Raw genomic sequence first — 18,700 nt, 5'->3', positions numbered from 1 at the left:
GGTCTCAATTCAGATCTTAATGCGTTCCTTTTTTTCGTTCATATGAAAGCAACTGAACATGGTGCCACAAGCAAACATCAGATTAACGTGGCCGAAGCTTGTAATAGTTTGGTTTGTGGTGGGTGATTTTGACTGAAGTTCCTTGGTTTGGGTGATTGGTCAACTACGTTGAAGGGTGATTGATGCCTGCTAGCTTCTGATCTTCCCATCTTCTCCGAAATTTTTTTTTTTTAAAAAAGAAAAGAAGAAGAAAAGTGAACTTTTAATGTTTTTCTTTTTGTTGCCCTGTTGCACATTGACAAAATCTTTTCGAGGACTCGTCATGTTTCATGTCGAAAGTTAGTTTTCTTTTGAAGATGTTTTTATGTCAAGAATTGGACATTAAGAGGCACATGATTCTCAGCAACGTATTCACGTGAAAAATTCAACTTTGACTTCCCACTTTTTGGAAACAAGTGGCCAAATATATAGAAGTCGTGTTTTCTGCTATCTTTTTTTGTCAAAGCACCCACGATTTGTCTGATAGCCATCCCCAGAAACATGTGTCTCTAATGGCTATGACGGCCTTGGAAGATTCCATGCAATTCATCCAGCGCTTCATTCCCCAATTAAAGCCCTGATATTCTAATTAATTGAGTGATCCATGCAATGATTTCATGCATTTCCACTCAAAAATCTTGGTAACGTACATATCAAAATATATAAAAAGGACATACATATGCATTTCTACCTAACTCTTATATAGTTTTCTCTAATCCTTTAAAATTGTGGATATGCCCAAATTCACTGTTTGTAAACTGGATACAAAATCTGTCTCAGAAAAGCCATCAACTTAATGTGTTGAAATTTCCATAGAGGCCCAGAAGATAGAAGTGTAGAACGGATAAGAATTCCAAATGGACTTTGACTAGGAAGAGACATAGAATTTACATTTCGGAAGAATGTTTTTGCTAGTAAAAAATATATACATATGTGATGCTATTAAGTCAAGATATGTTGGAGGTCTCATACGCCCGTTGTGCTTTTTAGACCCTCCATTATGCTGAAAAAAAAAAAAGAAATATATATATATATATATGTATGTATGATTCTATATGACCATAGTACAATGTCATAGCTAAAGTTTAAAAGCACAACTTACATTAATTAGAGAGAAAAAAAGAGTAAATCTTTCTGACACCGTTGATTTACGCTGACGGTTCACTATATTGAGTCACCTCATGAATGGAAGTTGGTAACCCCTTATAGCTAGTTAGCTATCTTATCAAAATTACTTAATTTTGAATAAAGTAATCCTTAAGAATAATGTAAAATTCCATGATCTCTGGAACGATTTCTTCTCCTCCTTCACTTTCTTGCCATTTCACTACTACTTTTGCTCTTCCCAAATCCCCAGTAGGTCTCAAGCAATGTTTTTTTGCAATCAAAATACGCCCAATAAAAAAAACCTTCCATGACATTTGGACGAAATTAAAGTTTTGAATTGGATGTAAAAAAAGAAAAATTTGTTGATTCATGTAGGCATGGATTTGAGGTTTGGGTTGAGAAAAGTGACTTTGTTTGTTTTCAAGCTATTATGTAAAATATATCAGGAAGAAGTTGGGTGTAGGGCGCAAAAATCAAGAGTGAAATCCTGGGGTTCCTGAAATTCCTCCCAACTGACAATCCATCCCCACTGATGTAAAGAAATTGGATAGGTGTACCAATCAGGTCAATATACATCCACCTATGTAAACAGCCATTTCTGATTCATTTAGCAGAGTTAACTTGCCCCTTATTTTTATGAAATTTGGAGGAGTTTAAGGTTTTATAATTGGATGTGAAAAAAGAAAAAATTTGGTGGTTGACATTGGGTTCAGATTGACAGAAGTGGTTTAGTTTTCAAGCAAAAAAAAAAGAGAATAACAAAATTAGAGAGAGTTGGAGGTCCTTTTGGATTACCCAATCTCATTAATGAGATGATGTAATACAGTGAGCCATCACTATAACATTACTTTGACACTGACGGTAAGAAAACCTTTTCCAAAATCTCAATTTTGTACTGAAAAGATGTAGTTCAACCCTGTAAGAAAAGAATACATGTTACAAATTCAAACTATACTTATCCCTCTCCACTCAACAATCAAACCTGGGAATTCAAATAAACACACGTAAACGAGGATGATTTTAGCACGGAATCATGGAAACCGTGGGATTCAAGTTGAAAACAAACTCTCATTAGTCGGCAATTCACACATAATCAAAGGACAGGTTATGTAAGGTCAAATTAGAAAATCGACTCATTCAATATTCAGAAGTTTACTAATGACAAAATATTTTATAAGCACCAGTCAGATTCCATGATCTTTAAATAAACAAACACCTAGTATATAAATCCCTCAAGGTCCAACAATAACAGCAGACAAACACTATCTTCATTAAACCATCAAAATGGGACGTCTTAGCTTTGTATTCTTGGTAGTAACATTTGTTCTTCTTGTCCATCTCCAGCTAGGCCAATCAAGTAGGGTTTTGCATGTCCAACAAAAGGAGTTGATGGAGAGAGCTCATATGCTATTTCAGTTACTTCCAAAGGGTCCAGTGACTCCCTCTGATCCCTCCGGTTGCACCAACATCCCCGGAAGTGGAGGATCAGGCTGCCCGATTAGATAAATGAACTTCGCCGGCAGCGCCTTGCCGCGCGGTAGAGCACATCCAGAGCCCACCGTTCGCTTTGGTGTTGCTTCTAATCAGCAATGAAGTTCATCCTTCAAGTTGATTTGTTTGAGAGATGGGTTTTACATATCAGACTGAATTTTCCATGTCTCAGGTGATTTTTAGGAGCAAAGGCTATCTTTCCATAAGGGGAATATGGCGCATTCTCCTTTGGTGTTATTTTTTTAAATTACTTTTTCTATTGATTTTTACAGGATGTTCTTTTCTTTTCTTTCGTTCTTTGATCCCTTCATTTGTAGACTCGTGTTGTATATATATCAACTTGTTATTCTTTTGAAATGAAAATATATATATATATATATATACATATATATTCCACTATCTCTTTGCTGGTTGATCTTTGCAATTCTTAGTTTTACATCGGCAATCCACGGACAAACGAATGTTTCCTATAAGCAAGCTGTATTCTCCGGGACTTGCTTCAAGTCCATCATTTGAACATGAGATATTGAAGTAGCTTCGTAACCATAGATTCACTCTATCCTAATTGACTAATCCATATGTGTTTTTGTCTATCTTTTTGATCTTCTATTTTATTTTATTTTTTTCTATTTCGCCATTTGTTCTTCTCGGAGGCTACAAGAAAAGATGAAAAATTTTCTGGGTTGTTCCGGCGAAAACTGTTTGTATACTGCTGTCCGGTGACACAGCTGCTAGATATTGGCGCCACCAGCTGACCATTTACATTCGATCATGAGAACTGAAAAATACATGCTGACTAAAAAGTATATCCCAAATGGGCACGGCACCATATATTTAGTGCACGTCACCTAGCTGCGCACTTGTTCTTGATCTCCATGAATAAATTAAAGAAGATGGAGCAAGCATAGTGATGATGATCATTTTGTACATATGCTTGTTCATCCATGGGAAAACCATCTTCTTCTTTTTCTTTTTTCTTTTTTTTTTTTTATCTCCCAAGCAAAATTCCAAGCAATCATGAGATGCGATGAATCTAGCTTGTTTCAGAAAGAGGTAGTGTCAAATGTTGTTTCATTTTCATTTCTTGAGTTGGGAACTTTTGGGATTGGAATATATGAGATGATTAATCTCAAATAAAAGATGCAGTCTTTTAGTGGAGAATGACTAACAAAAGTAGGCCACAGATGACTTTTAAACAATTCCATAGCGTATGCGTGCAATTAATAAATTCCTGGATGGTTAAATGCTTAAAACAGGCAGAAAATGCCGAGTTTAGTTGGTAGACCAACCAATAGTAATTTTTTTTTTTTTTTTTTTAAACTTCTGGTCAGAAATGCTTGCCAATATGAAGGAGTCTATCTATGAATATTATTGCAGCCACTGGTCAAATCTGGCATCTTTGTTTTATCTTTTATGCTTAATGCGATTCTGGTAAATGAGGAATTAATGATATGCTGATTAATCTACGGAGAGTTTTAACCAATTAAACTGTGAGGTTTCCAGACATGGTGGAAACTGCTTTGGCTATTTATGATTATAGTCTTCACTCCATGAAAGAGCTCTTTAAACAGTTAATACCCTAACTTATACCAAAGTCAAGCATCGAGAATGAAAAGGTCGCCCCATATATAGTTTCACAATTTTTTTTTTTAAAAAAATTCAGTAATATCAAATTTCGGTATGTAATTATCAATCCTTAGATGTTATCAACGAGCCTCGATCTAGCGGGAAAAAAAAGTTGTATGCAATATGTCAATTAAATTTTACCTAGCAAGGGTGAGAGATTGGTTGGATGGTATAGGAGAAAGGAGTATAAGTGAAAGATCACGGGTTCGAAATTTTTTATTTATACAAAAAAAATAAGTTACCAGGCGCATTTCTCGAGTTTCACAGATAAAAAAAACTGCGTGATTTGAAATTTTTGGTGAAGGATATTGAACCTAGTAAAATTGCTTCCTTTTCATGTTGTTTTTATTTTTTCTTACTCTCTTCAAAGGCAAATATGGGCTCACAATGGGGAAAATTTTCACAAGATATTGGACGGCACTGATAGATGGCTGAAAATTAAAGGTTGTATATAATGGATTCTAGATATCAATAGAGATTACGCACATATATCCATCTATTCAGTTGGCAATTATTCTCGGAAAATTGTACTTCCCCCATATTCTCAAAAAAAAAAAAAAAAAAAATTGAGGTTGAGAGATGCCTATAATGATGATAATTTTGACATTAGGAGAGCCCTTCGTAAAGGCAAATGGTCCAGCGGCAGATCATAATTTGTGGTAAAGTTGCAAGGTTGTTGTTGGAATTTTTAGAGAGTCAATGAAAGGATACGACTTCCATCGCAGGGTCTTTTCTCCAAGCTGGGGATGAAATTGACCAACAACAACAACAAATTAATTACCGCTTTCATTATGTTGTCCAATCCAATTTGCCGGCCAATTTCTGAATTTTTTGGTTGAAAGATGGGGTGTCACCGGATTTCCAGTTCTCTTTTGATGTTAAGCTGGCTACTGGCTAGGTTGTTTTCCTTTTCCCGGAGATTTAAGCATAATTATTTTTTTTTCAATTTTAAATGGATCAATAATGATTTCCCGCATACTCTCTTGATAATTTTGAGAACCTGTGATTTATTAACTACAAGTGTGAAGTGTCTTACCACCTAAGTTAACTTACAGGTCATTGACGTCATCGATCACTTAAGCAAGTTCAAGTTAAAAAGAAAAAGAAACACTTGCATGCAAACATAATCGTAAAGATTTTTTATTAGTGAACTGTTAAAATACAATAATATCTTTATTTTACTTAAAGACTTTAATTAAGGTTGGTATTAGGAGCCACGTTACAGTAATTAATACCCCAGTTCTAAGCCACCGACTTGGTAGATTGAATTAAAAATACTCCCTCCGTCCCACTTTTATAGTCTTGTTTTCCTTTTTCGTCCGTCCCAAATTGTAGTCCACTTCCCCATTAAGGAATGTAGTAATCTTTCAAATTGTCTAAAATACCCTTATTAAATATCTTGTTATTAATACATTGTTATTAAATACTAACTCACTACATTGAATACATTGAGCTTTTCCAATGCACTCTTCGTGATTAGCATAAGGGTATTTTAGGAAATTATTAATCTAAATTTATGTTTCCAACCAAATTAATTACACTTTCTTAATCTGTGTGAAAAAAAAACCAAAACTAATAAAACGGGACGGAGGGAGTATGTAACATCTGGAGGTTTGGCGTACAAGGCAAGAGAATAGTCCAAAATGGATGAAATTTCAACAGTTCAGATTCAAGAGAGAATATACCCCTCGAGTCCAAAAGTCCATGTTCGACTGCTTCTCATCCAATAATTAATGTATGCATGACAAAATTTGGAGAGCTGCCCTGACCAGATTACCTTTCTATTTAATTTATTCTTGAGTTGAAATTCAAGATTGCCTTTGAGCACGAAACTTGATTTGATATGGACCAAAAAATTTTTTAAAAGAAAAAAACACAAAGAAAGAAAAACGCCGCAGAATTTTTTTTTTTTTTTTTAACACCTAGCTAGGTTTCATAACCTTTCAAGCGAAGATCAGTCTCTAACCACTCTATTATAATAACGTTCGCAAGATCAAAAATTTTGGTATAGGTAATAATCTATAACTTAAAAAGGAATCGGTTAGACTAGTGCACACATGACTTACGGATTAAAAATTGTGGGCTGTTTTCTCTGTTGCAAGTTTCTCAGATTAAGGAATATTTTAACAAAAAAAAAAAAAAATTCAAGGAATCATAATTCCTTGTACTTGGCCACTGTATTGCAATTCATATCAAACCATGCTACGTACAAGTGCATAAAAAAAGAATGTGCTGATTCCCTTGCTATTAATTGTTAACTCCCATGTCATATTTGTCCTTCAAATGATCAACAAGAGCTATCAACTACTAGGAATACAATATAAGAGTATAGTTATCGGGAATCCATATGCAATAAAGAGCTGTTATTTCCTTCAAATAAAGAGCCATGCAATGGTGAACCACCGAGTTGTCATTTCCTTCAAATAAAGAGCTGAAAAGAAATTAAAAAATAAGAAAAAATTGAAAAATTGTTTATATTAGCAAAAGTTAGGCTACTAAATCTTCCTTCGAGATGGTTTTTCTTTTTCTATAGGTTAATGTATTGGCTGCTACAAAATTCAGCTGGACAGGAGATTATTTGAAATATTATTTGGAATAATTACTGTAGTGCTTTTTGTGATGTGCTGTATATGAAATAAAAAGGTAATTGAAAAGATAAAAAAAAAATGTATTGGAAACTATGTTTGGAATACAAACAAATAATTTAGAACCAAATATTGACTATCCAAACATACTCATTGCCACCAAAGGGGCTGTTTCAGACGGCCACCGTCCGACCGGCCATACCGGTACCACGGCCAGCGAAGTTCATACTGCCCTGCAAACGCCGGCATATGCCTGAATTGCCCGGAGTTGGAATGTAAGTGCAAGGAGATGGACCAGAAGGTGGCACGGGACCTTTAGGAAGAGCTTCGATTGCTAATGTTGTTGTACCTTCTCCTTTGCTCAGCTGTTGAACCACAATATTGACAGGCCTAATTGCTTCTGCTGGGCTTACACTTGTCGAGGTGAAGGAGATTATGCACAAAATCAACATTAATCTGAGGATTAATTTCCTTGAGAGAGACATGTTCTTGTGATGTCTGAATGAGAGCTTTAATGAGAGATATGAGGGCAAAGGAAATTGAGAATATGGGTTCTGGGGATGTTGATTATGAAATATGAATTTATAGTTATAGTAACCAAGTGTAAGTTTAATTATGTGTTTTATTCTAGGAGGGAGGGAGGAGGCTATGTGTTTCTTTGACTTTAGACCAGAATTGATTTTTTTGCTGTTGACTTGGCCAAGATCACGAGTTTGAATAGGAACATGTTAATTTCTACATGAAGACGCAGATTTTTCAATCCAATGAGTGATAGATAGTTTGAGTTTAAGCTGGCGGATGAAGAAAATAACCTGAGAATGAACATATGATTGTCACAATACAAACTCCCACAAGATGAGGGCAGGGGTCCGTCCAACTACAAATTACAATGGGTACGTTCATTCTCTTTTGCCCCTTAGACATGCAAATGCGCCCATCAAGTTAGACTTAGACAGGCAAATCATTAATTTTCTTGAGCTAGTTTGTTCAAATATTGCTACTAAACCATCAATCACACTTTGATGACTACGCATTAGGAGAGATCCATTTAATTTTATTCATAAAGATCAATTGCACCATAACTAAATTGACTTCCATATATATAATAACCACACATATCACAAGTACATAAATAACATGAAAGAAAACATCAAACGAGTCCCAAATACATGACTTCGCAAAGTACATTAATAGCAACCAAGTCCTTCGAAAATTCGGAAATTGAAATATTGTAGGGTGAAAAAGCCAAGGCCCAAATATATATGGAAGCTTTGTGCCACTTTTGGTTAATTAACCAATTTTGGGAACCACAGAAACTTTGCCTTCTTTATTTACGAAGACCCAAACTCTGGCACAACGAAAATCGGTGGTGACAATTGCGCTTTCATCCAAAACGATGGCCTTTTTCACTCTCTGGTTTTCTTGCTCAATCTTCGCCGCGGCTTTGTCTCCATCTTCCCCTACTAACTCAGGCCAAGAGTTTTTACCTTCACAGAGGATAAGAAAGTAGTACTAGAATTATTTTCTAATTTGGCACAAGGATAGGTACATTTATGAAAAAAGTGACATGCATGTAATCCACATTTCACATCTTGTGCCTTAAGGCATCGATCGAGTAGACTTCATCTATATGTGATATGAGTTCTTTTTGCCACTATATAAAAATGAGTAGGATAAAAGAATGAGGGGTTCTTAATTCAAGAATTCATGACTATAAACAGTCTTACAACTCTATTCTTGTTGTCAAGACTGACGAAAGCTTACCTGCAGGGCACTCGGACATTGTTGATGCTTCTTTGAGTGCTAGTTTCTGTTTGACCTTCCTTTTGATGTTTCACGAGTGCTTGTGGCTTCAACAAGGACTTGGGTATTCTATTTATAGCCGGAAAAAGATGATTTCGAGCATCCGAAAAAAAAAAAAAAGAAAGAAAGAAATTGTGTCCTAATTAGTACAATTAGAATTGGATGGCCAGCAAATTTTGTAGCATTCGATAGTAAGTTTGTAACGTTAAGACCGAGGAAGGCATCAAGGCAATAATGCATATCTTGTAAGTTTGGACGGATTTGATTGTCAGTTTTAGGCCATGAAAGCATCAATTGCAGACAAGATGAAAGCATTTTTACACGTCGAAGATGTTTGTCGGATGGCCAGAGAAAATGTATATATGGAAACTTTGATTGACATGGTCCTCCGGCAAAAACAAGAGAATACTTGCAAAAAAAGAGGGGGAAAAAATAATAATAAGAGAGCAGACAAATGGTGGAAGGGTCAAAGAGTAGCTGGAAATTCTGATTCGTTGTAGTCTTTCTTTCAATTTAGAGTTTCTGATTGCATTGGATTTCGTGATACTTTGTGTACATTTATATGTGATTAGAACTTTTTTGGAAAATCAAGAGAGTGGGTCAATTTAGCAACCAAAGCGTCCAAGATTGTTGTTAAGTTTAGTAGTGTTTTTTCTATTTTTAAGAAAAATAAAGGTATAATAGTACTTAAATAGGTTTTTGTTTCGCAATCACAAAGTGTTATCTTTAGAATTAATCTTGTATACATTAGCACTCTCAGATACATGCCACTTAATCTTAAATTGAATCTGATTTTTTTTTTTTTTTTTTTTTTTTGTATACGTAGCATGCGCTAAAGATGTTAGTGTGTATAGTGCTAGGATATGCAAGATTAATCTTTATCAGAATTATAGGTGCATTTTTTCACTATAACAATATTTATGAAGACAATAAGATATCAATTTAACTCATATGGTGACCGGCTGAATACCTGGGTAATGTTTGCAATATATATATATGTATGTATGTATTGTTAATCTTCATTTTTGTTATCATATAGTTTCGTCTGGACGGAAACGACTATGATTTTGATGGTTTAATTTTCCCTCTTGCCTTTTAGTTATAGCTAACTTTGGATCCATCGACACCTGGACCCACTTATGTATAAAGAAAATGAATAAGAGCTATATTTGTTTTGTCGTTATTAGTATAGTTAAAAATGAAAAACGAGAAATGAATCGGGTTGTCGTCTTAGGCTCCGTTTAATAATTCAATTTAACATTTAAATCTAATAAATTCAAATTTTAACATATTCAGACACGATGCATTTGATAACCAAAACTTAATATGATATACACTCAAACGCATCAATTTAATACTTAATGATTCACTAATTTTTTATATTTCAGATTTCAGTTTTTAAATATCAATTTTATCAAACGCATCTTTATTTTCGTTCACTTGAGTCGGTTGAAAAAATTCTATCAGTCGAGATTCAAAATTCAAATCTCCCCAATTCAAATCTCCCGGAGTCAATTAGTCCAATTATTTTTTTGGGCTTCAGACCTCGAAAAGTATTCATGCCGGCCCAAGATTTCTACCCTGTGAGCCACCCTTGACCTTGACTCTTGGTACCGTTAACTAAAAAGCTTGTTCTTGAGGTTCGCATTTATTTTAGGGGACAAGTGTCTGCGAATTTTGAACGACGGCTTAACATCGACACCGTATTTTTCCTCGAAAGAGAATAGGATTAAGAGTGTTAGGATTAGCTTGACAGCTAATCCTTATTTTTCCTGTCTTTCGCAGATGAGGTGGAGCATTATTCTCTTTATTCTTATCATTTAATTCGTTTAGTCGTAATTGTATTTTACACGTTCGAATAAATGGCATAAGATGGACAATATTATACATAATATATTAAAATATCTAAATTCTGCAATAACAATTTCTTGCGTTAACAACTCTGAAACCGAAAGCAATATTTAATGCATAATTTTTATTTTTTTTTGGGGTAAGAACGTCATAGCCATATTATTCTACCATTTTTGGTGAGTACAGCCAACACTATTTTATACTTTGTCTTTTGAATTTAGGCAATAAAGAATGGCAGTCGAATCTGGGCCTATAGCCTCTAATTGAGCCAAGAAGTTGGCCTCTAATTGTCTCAGTATATACCCTGATTTAATAACCGCTCAGTCGCCACCACCTTTCCTGGTGGAGTGGGAGGTCAGGGGTTCAACCTTTGCCTCACATCAAATTGTCTGTTTCTCATGGACAACTCGATTGGTCTCAACAAATCTCCTTATGAACTGGTGTCCAGTGCCCGCAAGCGTCCGAGTCCTGTGGTTATCGTGTTCGGGGAATGGGGCCTCTCCTCCCGGGGCGAAGTGGAATTAGTTGGGTCCCGTAAGAATTGACCCGGACACTCACTCCGTCAGCAATATATATATATATATATATATACCCTGATTTAATAACAAGGCAGAATCCGACCACCCTTAGATATACCACATAAAAGATTATCCTAAAAGCATGTAAAATTGAGTACAAAACCGAGAACCAATTTATATATAGACTGGCTCATGCATGAAATGGCAATAAGAAGCGTTGAAAATAAAGCTGATCCGAGTCTGCAAGTGTCTAACCATGAAAGGGATGTATTTCCACTCAGAGAAATGGCCGAAGTCTTTTGGACCATAGACAGCAGGCCAAATAGCTAGTTAATTTACGGAAAAACGAATTTTAATTTTAGTGGCTCTCACCTAAGGCAAAAGTTAAGATATATAGGCAAATATCATCAATCACAGCAGTGATTGAACCCCGTCACTGAAAATTTAAGATTACATACAGATGAACCTTGTGGAACGGAACAATCGCAGCAGTGACAAGAGGATTTTGCTTCTCAATCAGCACTGCTTTTGCATAATCACCATCCACTCCAAGAAGCTCAGGCCATGAATTCTTACATACAAAAACAGAAAAAGAATAAAAGAATGCACAGATTAAGCACAAAGAACGAAAAGAGGATAAAAAACTGTGTATTGCAACAATATATATATATATTTTTGCCATATTTGTGTTGTCAAAATCTATTGTCTTAATTCCCTGTATAACCTTGACTCTCCAAGACTGATTAAAGCAACAATTTTTCTAACATTTTTTTGCCCCCTAAAGCATTGATGTGCGCGCTGTTACACACATTTGGTAAAGTGGACTTATGATTGTTAATTCCATTTCACTTGTTGGACAAACTAAAACGAAAATCATAGTCTAGCATTTAAAATGCTAGACTCCATTGTTTTGACAAGAAGAAGATCAATCCTCCTAAGTGGAGAATCAAGTTTTGGAAAGGAAATGTGCAACAATTTCAACCAAATCGACCTTAAGCTAATAAATGACAAGCTAGCTGCTTGTGCAAAACTTGTAGGCCAAACTATTGTCGCAATGCTCAATCATCCAAACCTTGTTGTCTCAGGTATAGCTCATGCTCATTGTAATTTATACATTACACGTTTCAAACATCCTCAACCTCAAAATCCTACAGCTTGGTTGCGTTTATGTAATGGGATTCTGCCATAAAACACTGATTTACTTCTTTCGTGATCACAACTAAAATGACACTTCTATCACTTAATCTTTCTTCCACTGAACTACTTGATGGTTCCTTTTCTGGTCCTGTCAAGTTTGCAAAATACAAAATTCAATGGATGGGTTCTCTAGAGTTCTTTGGTTTCTTAAAATTTTGCCCTCAGAAAGTCTCTCTGTTAACTTTATGTTACTCTACTTGAACGAAAAATTAAGTAATTGAAAGCTCAAAATGGATCAGTCCGGAGGACCGAAGTTTCTCGGCAGTTTTGCCTCTCTCCCGGCCCATTACTACAACTTTATAATGCACGTTCTGATCAAGTAGATTCAATGCAAGGATTTGCTCCTGATAACTTCATTCCACATTCTTCACTTTTTTAATGATAAAATAAAGAAGTTACTTTTGTTCATCATCAGATAAACATGGTATATAACTGTGGGATTTAAAAGTTTTTTTCCCTCTCGAGGGCATAAAACTTCTTGGTTTAATGTTTGCAGCAAATATAGGTTTTGTAGGCTGGATCACATGTATTTCTACTTTATAAGAAGCGCTGAAAATAAAGCTGATCTGAGTCTAAACATTAAAGGGATTTATTTCCCACTTAGTTGGAGAAATGGCCAACGTCTTATTGACCTTAGGCATCAAACCAAATATGTAATTGGCTCTCACCACATTTTAGTATAGTCAGATATCACGTTATTCATTTACCTCCATTACTTATTGATGGAACTTTTGTCTTGGGCCAAATGCAGCCATCGAAGCGGTAAGCAGAACATTTAGTTACATTAATAAGCTCCTGGGGAATTTGGTGTTTCTAAAAAAGGGATGATTTCAAAAACCTCCCTTGAGATTTCTGACAATTTCACTCGGCTCCCTCCAATTTTAAAAAATTACACTAACCTCTTTCGATTCAATAAAATGACTATAATATCCTCCATTTAATAGATAATTTACCACATATGTGGGACACAGAAGCCAAACCAAAAGTAAAAGAAAAAATAAAAACCTACAGCAACTTGTCATCATCTCTAACTCTACTTTAATTAACAGCAGTTTTTTCTCTCTTTCCCTCCCTTTTTTTTTCTATCTCTCATGGTTCTCTCCTTCCTGCCTCTAATCCCATAGTCTTTTCCACCCATCAACTACACCACCATGTAAACCTACCCGAAGTGTTTATTTCTTATCTATTTCTCTCTTTCCACGGTACTTAACTATCAGCTCCTCTTGTTTATTTCTTCTCGTATTATAATTTGCATACATTAAAGAATCAAAATTTTCAAATTTACAAATTGAGGGAGCAAATGAAAATTTCATGATCAAATTAGATGGAGATGATGAAGATCATTGTGATAGAGGGGAAAAATGAAATTAATGGGCTATGGTTGGAAGAGAAAAAGAGACGAATTCAAGTTATGCTATTATGTATGTTACGCACTAGAATATAATATCTTCATTTGGTTTCATTTTCGTTTGATTTACAAGTATTGGTAGTGGTTTGTCACAAAAATTAGTTTCTCTATTCCTAACGCCATTGGAGTATGGGGTTGCTCTTGGCATAGGCATCAATAGTGGTTGGTCACGTCATTTTCTGTTCAAAGCAGGTGATAGGCGATAGGTGTTGGTTCATACTTAAAGTGTGAGATTATTCAATAGACAAACTATAGTGTTAATTTGGGGCAGGAAGCTTTTTGAGGGTATTTTAGTCGGTGGTGGCTATGGTGGATTTGTAGAGGAAGTGATTCGGGTAGAGTTTGGAATTGCCGAAATTGATAGAATTTGAGGATTAAATTGAAGTGCGATTTTGGTAAAATTTGGGATTTTAGTGATGCCAAAATTAATAGAATTTGAGGATTAAGTTGGAGTTTGTTTGAACAAGTTGACGAGGTTTTGGATTTATAATTATCATGGAAGCATAGTAAGTTTGGATGAAAGTGTTTGTTACTTTTTTTTTTCACTTTCTTTTGATGCATGATATAGCATAAAGGCATTTTAGGATACTTAGGTATAATTCTAGTTTGATGGGTCTATACGGTTACTTAAACAGTAAAAGCAAGGGAGGTCAGTGTAATTTTCTAAAATTGGGAGGAGTTGAGTGAAATTGTCAGAAATCTCAAGGGAGTTTTTTGAAATCACCCCTTCTCAAAAAGTAAATGAATAAGGAAATATAGGAATTCTTGTTCATCCTCTGTTGCAATTTAAGTCAATTCGACACAAAGAGAGAGAGAGAAAGAGAGAGTTGCATGTCGTGAACATAATTTACCAACGAAAATCTCACTTTTTATTTATTTATTCATCACAACCATATGAAATACAAATACAACGTCTACAAGTGCCCAGACAGTGGAATACGTAAAAATTACAACCTTAAACAATCACTTATTGATTGACAATAACAGTAGTACATATGACATGAGAACATCAGCAGCTTCTTGCACTTTAACCAATATGAGGTACTTCAGTGACAATGTTGTTCTTGTTAACCCAAACCCAAACCCTGTCACATCGAAAATCTAGGATCACAGATGATCCTTCAGGGACAATCATAGCAGTAACCAGAGGGTTTTCTTTCTCAATTACTGCTTTTGCATAATCACCATCCACTCCAAGGAGTTCAGGCCATGAACTCTTACCTGCAAAACCAAAAAAAAAAGGGAAGGAAAGAATGCATAGATTGGTTAGACCATGCATTAACGAATTGTTATACCATACTTAATCATAACAAATTAAATCGCCATAATAGCGAAACATCCATGATTATAAATAATACTAATCCTTTGTTTGCTGAAAATTAAAAGTTTACAGAATTACCTTTGCATTTTGTTGCCATATTTCTCAATCTATCTCTTTTTTTTTGTGCTCGCTGTAGATTGATCTTTGCTTGTAATGGTTCGGTGGTGAATTGCTTTCTATTTATAGATAGTCGACATTCTGGAAATTTCAACTACAGCCTACTATTTAGTTTTCATTTGACTATTAACAAATATAGTTTTGAAGTATGAGGTTTTGCAATTAACAAAGATTTCTTGAAAATTAGCTCCATTTTGACTTTTGCTCTTACAGACAGTTTGAGTTTGCTTGATTTATCTAGCCTGTTACTTTGAAAAAAAAGGCTGATGCTTGCTATCTCGGAAATGTGCATGGTAAAGATCAGCATAGGCTGAAATGTTTGTGGAAAGGTGCATGGTAAAGATCAGCAAAGGGCTGTTTCATAATATTTTCCGTGCACGTAACTTGGTAATGTGTACTTTTCAAGCTACCAAATAAGATAAGGTAGTACTCTATTATCTTAAAAAAAAAAAAAGAAAAAAGTTAGTGCTCTATTAGAAAAGTTAGCAGTCTGCACCTGCGCAAAACTTTTCAAAGATCATATCTCGGACAAGGGAGGCGGTTTTATGCATTTTGCACACCGTAGAACTTTATTTGCACATCACGTAATTTTATTTACACAATGCGTAACTTTAATACATAATTTTGTGAGTCTCACACACGTTGTAAAAATCAAAATATAAGAAATAATCTGGACCACATTTTTTTTGATCAAAATTTGATCGTGAATAGCTCAAGAGCGATCTTTCTGATGACCGCTCCTACCCTCATCTATCATATCTATGGCTTACTCTCTTGACCTTTTCTAAACTGAAGTCTAGAAATTCGGCTTTTATAAACCTAATCCCAGAAGAAACCTCAAAAGCCGGCTTACTCGATCGTCTGAAAATCAAGTCACCTAGCTGGCCTAGGTGAACTTGGTCACCACTAGGGTAGGTGAACTTTGCCACCACAAGGGAGTTAAGTGGTTTTGTGGTGGGAGATGAAGGGTGGTTTATTCTCTTTTGGATTTTCAATGATCTAGTTGGATTTGTTCCCATCCTCGTAGATCATTAGTAGTCATAGATAATTGACAATTGACTGAAAAAAAAAAATCGTTTGAGAATCAAATTGCATTTGTAATTGTCATGGGAGAGGAGACAATGGTGTTGGAGTCCGGTACGTTCGATTCCATTGTTATATTTTTTATATTATTTGATCTACAATTACATTATATTATTATAGTCGGGATAAAAGTGATATACATGATAAAATATTTGATATATTTATTCATTACAATATTATGATGTATTTGTACACCCAATATAAATATGTACAATGACATGATGGAATTGCACCAAACACAATTGTACTAAATCCTTGTCCAATTGTCACCACTAAAATAACTTATTACTTGGTTGAAAATTTGTGTTTGCAACTTCCTATGGGCATGACAAATTGGATTGCAGTCAGATTATCCTATAACTTATCCTGGCTTTGAGGATCCGGACTACATCTAGTCACGCACTCAGCCGGAATAATAGATTTGTCCTGATAGTATTGGAAATGCAGACTGTTAGAAACATCCATGCTAAATGCTAGAGGTCAAGACATGGCAAAAATGAAATGGGAAAAAAGAAAAGATGTACAGTCCAGATTGTACAGTTTAACTTTTCAATAATTTCTCAACGTGCAGTCCCTATTACGATACTGCATCCAGAACATTCTTTTTTTTTTTTTTAAAAGAAATTGCCAAGAGATTAGATTAGGGGTCTTCTTTTTTTTTTTTCTCATACTATCCTACTCTATCCTAATCTAAGAAGGAGGTCCAACTCGGTCTAAAAGTAACTGGTGGGAACTAAATCATCATCGGACTAGACGGGTGCACTATGCATCTGTATAAATTTTTTTTCAGAGAAATCGCATATTATGATAATTGATGGGAGATAAGGGTTGAACAGTTGACCTTCCACTTCACCAAACCGTAAAGACTTGGTTGGGACCTTCTTTTTCAGACTAGTTGAATGTGGGCCTAGAGAAATTAAATGGGTTTCTCCGAGTCCAGTGGTATTGAGCTTGCACCAGATTCAGTCCATGGACAACCTCTATCCGGGTCCCAATCCACCAATATGAAGCTCCAACTTTAGTCTAAGCCCATATAACTAGATCTTGGAACAAGATAGCCCAAATTTTCAACCAGTTGACCTCCATTAGATGTTGAATTCAGGGTAAAAAATGATTGAAACAGAGTGCACGAAATTTTGTAAATTGAATGTGCAATGCAAGCAATAAAATAGGAAAATGGTGAACATGATTGATAGAGAAGACAATAATCCAATTATCAGTTTTTGATGTTTCATGCACAATAATTCAAAATGTAGAGTGAGATCATGAGCATGACTGACACACAAACGAGTACATGGAGAATAAGGTAATATTGCAGTGAAAGAGTTGCTGCCAAGATGGTAATTCTATTGCATTCTAACCAATTGAAGGAGTTAATATTACATTACCCGGCCTTGTTAATCCAAACCCGAACCCTATCAAAGCGGATTTCTTTTGTGACAGATGAATTTTCAAGAACAATCACAACATCTAGGGAAGGATTTTCCCTCTTGATTATTGCTTGAGCTACTTCACCTTCCAATCCTACGAGTTCAGGCAGGCCATGAACGCTTACCTAAGAAATTATAGATTAAACCAACAAGAAAAAGCATTAATGTTGCCACTAAAAAACCATAGTTTAATCTCTAATAGGGGGTTTAAACTAGACTAGAAAAAAATTGAAACGTGGTTAGCTGCTAATAAATGGTTGAAATTACCTTGGCATTCAGCCATTTTTCTCTATGCTTTTCTTCTCGTACTCGCTTGAACTTGAAGATACTTTCTTGTGATCACTCGCTGTAGACGTGTTGTATGCATTCCATTGTGGACCATAATAGCTCTAGAACTTGTTTGCCTACATCTCGGGCAAGTTGGTTTTTGATTTTACTATTTATATCAATTCCAAAAGTTTGAGATACTGGCTCCTTTGACTATGGCCATAATTGAGTGAATTTTTTCAAAGTTTACACACTAAAATTTCTCCTTCCATAATTCACTTTTGTGTTTTTTCCATAGTCGAATCAAAGGTTAAAATTAGTGATTAATTTTTCTTACACTGATAGTATATGCACTATCAGCGTTGGATGAATGACAATTATGTAAAATTCGAATTTAAATTTTAACTTTTGCACATATGTCATGAATACAATGATGGTAATGTACATACTATCAATGTATATAAGATTTCATCTAAAATTAATACAACGGACTTGACAGAAATATATCGTCTTATTTTGACGGCAACATGCCTGATCGCATAACACACATTAGCTTGTCATGCAGCATATACGCAATTAATACTAACACAACTGCTTCTTTACTTAGCCATGTCTTAGATGGTGTCTATAAATATCCACTCCCAGCAGTTCAGGCCATGAAGCCTTACCTTCAACCACACATAAAAAAAAAAAAAAAAAAGAAGAAGAATATTTAGTCTGTTAATCCTATTTTATACAGTTGACAATCTAAAACGAAAATAATAGTCTAGCATTTTAAATGCTAAATTCCGTTATTTTTTTACAATAAGCTGATCAATACTAACTTTCATTAGATATGGTTTTGGAACATCAAAATT

This window comes from Coffea arabica, chromosome 3c (assembly GCF_036785885.1).
Source record: "Coffea arabica cultivar ET-39 chromosome 3c, Coffea Arabica ET-39 HiFi, whole genome shotgun sequence".
NCBI classification, from domain to species: domain Eukaryota; kingdom Viridiplantae; phylum Streptophyta; class Magnoliopsida; order Gentianales; family Rubiaceae; genus Coffea; species Coffea arabica.
Note: the sequence above shows the minus strand (reverse complement) of the source record.